Source organism: Diorhabda carinulata, chromosome 1, assembly GCF_026250575.1.
Source record: "Diorhabda carinulata isolate Delta chromosome 1, icDioCari1.1, whole genome shotgun sequence".
Classification (NCBI taxonomy): domain Eukaryota; kingdom Metazoa; phylum Arthropoda; class Insecta; order Coleoptera; family Chrysomelidae; genus Diorhabda; species Diorhabda carinulata.
In genome coordinates, this window is record NC_079460.1 from 29,086,525 (window position 1) to 29,093,766 (window position 7,242).

At 28.6% G+C, this 7,242-nt stretch overlaps 1 long non-coding RNA gene across 1 annotated transcript; it reads left to right on the plus strand.

Annotated features, from left to right (window-relative positions):
* The first annotated feature begins 684 nt into the window (after positions 1-684).
* On the plus strand, positions 685-5,834 carry LOC130896431 (uncharacterized). The gene is made up of 2 exons (XR_009059568.1): positions 685-817; positions 5,472-5,834. It is a non-coding gene; the product is annotated as an uncharacterized LOC130896431 (long non-coding RNA).
* Positions 5,835-7,242: the final 1,408 nt, after the last annotated feature.

Consider the following 7,242-nt stretch of genomic DNA (forward strand, 5'->3'; position numbering starts at 1 on the left):
GTCTTGATATTGTTCGGAATTAGAGATAGAAGAAATTGGTCAATTAACCTGTCGACAACATTTAAAAAGTAAGGTAAGTGTTTTTGTTTAGTAAAGAACTTTTTCTAGTTTTTGCCAATTTCTGTAAAAAAAAGGTTAAAGTGAGATTCCATTTTCAGGAGCTTTTCATTGATTCTACACACGACATAACTTTGAAAAATCAACTTGAGAGAAATTTTAAAATAGCGATATCAACTATTATGTTATGCTATAAACAACAGTTTTTTGGAGCAAACCTACAGGAATTCTCACCACTCAAACACTAAAAAATCGTGAATCCAATCAAATATCATGTTACTGGTTAGAAAGTGATTATTTCGAGGTGTTGCGCAACAAATCATATATATACAAGAAAGACTTTTGTTATAATCAAGTAAAAAAAGTAATTTCTAAATATTATTAATCGTATATCTGAATATAGGATTACTTGGTGGAAGGTATTTTTATAATACAATTGTAAAATAATGATAAATGCGCTTTGCTGATTGATGATAAATTTGTAGCTCGATTTGGAAAGTATTTTTGCTACCTTGAATTGAATCGTCTAACCTTTGAAAGTGAATTTTTCTCTATGTGATTTCCACCGTCTATGTCTGTATTCACTTATCAGAATTATTTCAATGCAGTTTCGAAAAAGATGTTGGAAGTTTGACAACTATCAGTAAACGTTCGTTACTACGTAGTTATTTGTATAATGAGAAGGATTGTCGTTATTGGCGAATAAGTATGAGCGGAATTTGCAATTCAGAAGTTATAGATCGGTAATTCGAAACCGGAAGTAAGTCCTCTGAACTCGTTTGTGACAGTTGAATAATGTAATATACTATGATTGTTATTATGCAAAAAGGTAATTTACTCGATAAAATACACAAGTTAAAGTAAAGTAAAATGATAATGAGAAAAGTTCTACTGATTTAATTATTTGTGACAGCGTGAAATCAAAATTATGTAAATATATTGTAACTTTATTTGATAATATTGAATTATGAGAGGATATAAGAAATTTATAATTATATTATTTTCTCTGAGTCCGTATTTTCACTGACTACTAAAATTTGATGAGATTTCTAATATTATTAATTAGTTTATATAAATTATATGCTCTTGAGTACATACATTGGGAAATTGTTTTTGAAACACAATAGACAGTTATCTTATTCTTTTAGTTTTGCATTTTCGAATAGTGACATTTGTGGCTGTTAATTCTTACAAAGCTTTGTTTGGTCGCTCTCTCTTGGTATTTACATTTTCGCCAATCTGATTTCTTCATATTACCATCTTCAGCATTCTTCTTTTCTTTAAATGTTTCACATATGCCAAACAACTCAACATTTTTGCTCTCACAAAACATGTTCATTTGTTTCAAAATATTATTTACTACTTCTTGTTTGGCATTTCCTCTCCATTCTACTCTGAATGAACTCCGACATATATTTTTCTAAAAATTTTTCTTTTCTGTCGTTTTATGTGTTTAGTTTCACACACACACACACACACACACACACACTATTATTGATACTATCAAGTATGCAAATCAAACTTTATACTTTTCATGAAGTCCATTGTAGGCGAATCGTTAGTTTTAGGTTCGCTCCAACCGACGATTTTGAATACGTCATGAAACGATCCAGAAACAGCTTCCACAATTGTACGCGGGTGGAACCTTTACGTCACTATTAAACGATCCCAAAAATAATAGGTTTGAAAGGTTTTACCACTGCTGTTCAGTTGTTGATAAAAATAAAATGTTGTAGATAAAACTGATTATGAAAATATCGACTCTTCTTTAAAAAATAATTAAGTATGTGCATGATTTCTCTCGTCTAAATACAATGATTTTATCTCTAAATCGTCACTATATAACCAATATTGGAATATTTTCTGAATATATTGCGAACAAAACTATGAAAATATAACAATTGTATACATGAAGTGAAACGATGATCGCATGCATAGAAACGGGCTTACCAATTTGAATAGTTTTTCAAAATATAATAATTTTTAAAGCGAAAAAAAAAAAGATTTGCAATAAATTCAGCAAAGTTTTGCGTTACACTGGTTCTATTGTTCATTCTCAAAGTATAGATATCCAAACAACGCTATAAAGAAGAAGAAAATTTTTCTTGAAATTCGGACACTACAACAAAGGGTAAGAATATCAAATATCAGTACATAATTACAACGTACAGAAACAGTTATACAGTAATAAAAGATATTCATAACAAAGTAGATGGGAGGTTCAAATTAAAAGAACAAGTACAAAGAGAAAAACTGCCTTTATTTTTGTATTTAGCTGATCTTCATTATCAAACAAAATCGTTGGATAAGAAAATTCCCACCATAATAATTTTTTAATATGAAAGCATCATGACTTGCTCAAATATATTATATGCGACGAAAAACCCATTGTATAACGGTCATGTTAGGGCTGATCTTGCTGATTTTGTGAATAATAGAGTTTATAATAGACATTGCCAATATTTGAATTGACTATAATCAAAAAGGAAATAGGACAGTTGATATTACTAGCTACTTACTACAGAAAATTACTACAATTATTTTTAGGATACAGAAGAATAAATATGTTTGTGTTGATATATTTTCTTTGTCATTCATATTGTTACCTGTATTTGTGAGTCGTTATTTTTTTCCTTATTCAATAATACGTTTTGGATGATTATATTCGAGGATACATTTCAATTTTTTTTTGATTTTGTGCTGCGTAATAAGAAGTAAAAACGGAAGTATCCACAGAGATAGAAGTTATATATCAATATATCACATCTAGTAATTCCATGAAATCAAAATCTACATAACCTAAATTTTTACTGCTTTCACTTTTACATTTCAATCTACAAATTCTCAACGTTGTATGGAAACAGATGGATAGCATATTTTTAATTAAATTGGTCAAACAAACGTTTCAATTCGACAATCAATAAGACAAATAACAGAAATTGATTCTCTGTTAAAATTGAGACATATCAAAGTTTGTTCGTTTTGAAAAGTATCATTATTTTTCGCATTTAATCAGATGGAACCAATTAAATTTCATATTTGGTAACGATCGATTATGTAGTTGTTGGGATAATTTCATCATTTAAATTAAAATTATTTTATAAGTCTAGGATTCTGACAGTCATCATTGAAATTCTCGAATTTATGATAGAATACATGTAACCTGCAATGAAATTATCACTTTTCATAAAGGTCGCCTCTCACATTTATAAACATTCCTATCAAATGGATTCACATTCCAAAACAATTATCTATATGGTTCAACGGATCTTTTGAACGTTGGAAAACAATTGCTGTGCACATTTTTTGTTTCCAAGTAATAAGAATGTATTTGATGATAAATAGAGCGAATGTGCGTAATGAATCATTATTTCGATGCTGTTACTGGCCAAACTAAAAAGTTCATTGTGGTTCACGTGCGCTTTCATTGTCATGATAAATAATTTACCAGTTATTATGCTTATTCTTAATTTAGTGATAACTTTCGACAAACAACTGGTATAGAATTTAATCTCAATAAATATAATAAAATTTGTTTTTTAGTATCTGCAAAAAATCTTATTGTGTTTATGGATAAAGGTGGCCATTCAATTGTACCTAGTAGTGCAATTTATTGTTCCATTTTATTGTTAGTGTCTTTAGAAGCACAGTCATTGGCTTCGAAAACATTGTAGTAGAGTACATTAATTAGCCCCATTCATTTCCTCACGGAGAAAGTGGACAAACTGGAACTTAATTTTATTATTTCCTGAAAACTTGTCCTGAGTTTCTACCCAAAGTCATGACTTATCAACAGTTTGGTGATATGCGAATGTGGTGCAGTTTTGGTACACACATCACCGATTTCTTTCTGCTGATTTAGGGGTCACTTGTTTGTATCCATAGAAAACAATAAAATATCTTCATATATACTTTCACCTGTACAGCATTGCATATTTGTAACATGTTTTCACTCTTTTTCTCTCTAACTTTATGCAGAAGCATGCCCCCATCAATGATATATTGCGTGTCATAAGTTCTGACACAGATTTTTCTTCAAACACTTGATACAATTTTGATTTTTCATTTTTCCTCATTTTGTTCTTGTCAACTACATCCTCATATTTTCTCTTCCGATACGGGAGATTTGTGTTGCCGACGGTAAAGAAACTCTACTTTGTCTATAGATTCTTTCGATCAATTTGATAAAAGCGCAGTATTGAAGCTATATCAAGTATATAAGCTATTTTTCTCCAAGGCAATAATTTTTATATATTTAATATAAATTGAACTTAGATCATAGATTGCAATCAAATTTTTATAATTTATGATATTTATAATAAAATTTAAAATTGAACTTACATTTTATCATTCATACCTTCGTAACGATTTGTAACCCCCAAGCAGCCCTTTAGAACTACTCCCGTGCACCCCCGGCGAATTTCAATACCAGAATTGAACTTACCTAACCTTACCCAAAGCATCCAAGAAACGATTTTCTAGCGATTTTTCTTGGTTTCCAATCGTTTTATTATTATTCGAGAAATTATGCAACTGCAAAATGCATTTACTGCACTGAATGCAACTTTCGAACAACGGGATAACCACTATATTTAGACGTTTTTGCTGCCGATTAATGAAGATAATAAAAAACCCTCAACTCGATATATACTGCTTACCAGTTTTTTCTTTATTCCTGTCGAAGTTGATCTAACTGCCATGGACTACTTCTGAACCTTGAAGTTTTGTCAATTAGACTCTGTCCAATTATATTTCTATTTTTCCTTAATTGAACTGTACAAATTCTCCCCTTAATTGTCATATTATCCGTTCTCTTATGAAGACAATTTATGAATTACTGTGTAAAGCATGGCATATTTTGCAAAATTACCTCATTACCATTTTACGAAAATAGTATCCATATTGTAAAATGTTTCTTCCCAATCATTTAATTCATATTATTTCTAATTGTTATTTCTATTCAATATATTTGATAACGTAGGGCTCAGACATTTTAAGAACAAATTAGCTTCGATATTTTTTTTATTTGACGGTTGCTCTAGTAGCTATATACTATTAAATAAATAAAAGCTTTAAAAAAACTAAAAAACAGGACTAGCAAACCAAACTAAAAATTAGAAAATATCTTTTTAACAATTTAAATGGATGGATTGATTAATGTGAATTATCATTTTAATGTAAAAAAGCGTGTGATGCTTGACGTCCATTGATATAAATATATTATGTTTAAGCCAAGGTATTATCTCGAAATTTGCAAAAATTGGACGGTTTTCCGAAATCATCAAAATGTGTCAGATAACAATATGTCGAACCTTACATTAACTTACCAAACCCTTGCAAACTCATTATTTCAACAGCATATCCACTATCGAAGCGTATATTCTTAATAATGGTTCTGTTTTCTGATCCCCTAGGCGTTCTCCTCGAAAACATGGTGCTGCTATTGGATATTACATTCGTTATGAATAATTGGAACTTCATCCCACGAATTAACTGTAGCGTAGAAACTTAATTCACGTGGTTTTGTTGCTCCCGACGACGGGTCGTACTTTTTCCAATAATTAGACTCACTACTATTTTTCGTTAAGTTATAATAATCGATCTGTTGGTGAAGAAGTAGATTAGTGCAATATATTGATAATGACGAACGCTGTCTAATATCTTATTGGAATAATAAAAACTGTACAAACTGTATTTGGTAATGTTCATAGCAGAATGTTTAACTGCAATAATTTCTTCTGTATTGGATTAAAAATAAAAATGTTTCTCATCCACAACATATTTTGTTTTGCACAGAATAATCTATTTACCATTTTTGTACTAAAGGAAAGAGGGATATGAAACAATAAAATATGAATATAATTAACTTATTTATATTACATTATGAGAAACAATAACATCTTCCTTAAGTATAAAAGGACCTAATACTTATTACTCTTTGTATATTGAATGCAATATAAAATGTATATATTTATGAGAAAACATTCATATTAAATTGACATGAAAAGTCAACAACCCTTTTCATCTAGTTTAATAAATTTTCAAAATTAATGGATTATCTTTTGCTATGAATTATCAATTGGATTATATAGCTATGGTTACAAGCATATTTTAATACCTAATTTATAATGCCAGAAAAATTTAATTAATCCAAATTATTTATATTGCCTCAAAAGCAATATGTTAATTTTCATGAATTTTTAATATGTCATCAAATGAATATGTAATACATGATATTTTTTGTGTTATATTCAACAAACTATGCCTAAAAATTAATTCGATTCAGTATTTCATCACTATATTGGAAAATCAAGCAATTTGAAACTAAACAATTTGGAAAAATAAGATGGAGAATGCAATATAGTTTCAAAGGCTCTTTTCACACTGTAAAAAATTACGATTGTTAACATGTTAACAGTTCTTTGATATAATATTTGTAAGCAAAGTATTATTTTTCCATATTTAAATATCTACTGAAAATTAGAAGATCTGCCTTCCGCTAACTTAGATTTTTCTGTTATATCATTGTTATTTCAGAATAAACTGTGTAACAGAAATAATTTTACTCACAACACCTCTAGCAAAAATGTAGCAAAAAGAATGAACTATTCATTCGAAGTATATACAGTTCATTATAATTTATAAAATAGAATTATAAATTGTGCTTGAATGGTTCAGATATTTTTTGTCATGATTAGATTTCTCATTTTTATATATGAACCATTTTTAAAATATATTAAAAATAATAGATAGATAAAATTAATTCTGATAATTTATAACGAAATATTAAATGCAGCACAAGTTATTTGAATGAATAAACAAGAAATAGTATAAGATCTGATTATAATTATTAAATGATGAGAGAACTTATGAAAAACTAAACAAGAAATAACGGATTCAAAATATTACCCTTCGTAACATAATTTATTTTACCGGCAAATGCAATGCAATAGAAATATTCTTCTATCCTAATTAAATAAAAATCTTGGCGTTTCGACTTATTTTGAAACAGAATGATTTTTATTTGTTTTTATAAAACTAATTTCTTATTAAAAGAGACCTAAAATCAAGACGGTTTATTAACAAAACCATACAAAAAAGGTGAGTAAGATATTAAGATTTTTTGAATTTTCTGACTTTGAGATTATATAACAAAGTCCATAAGGAAATTAAACATATTCCTGG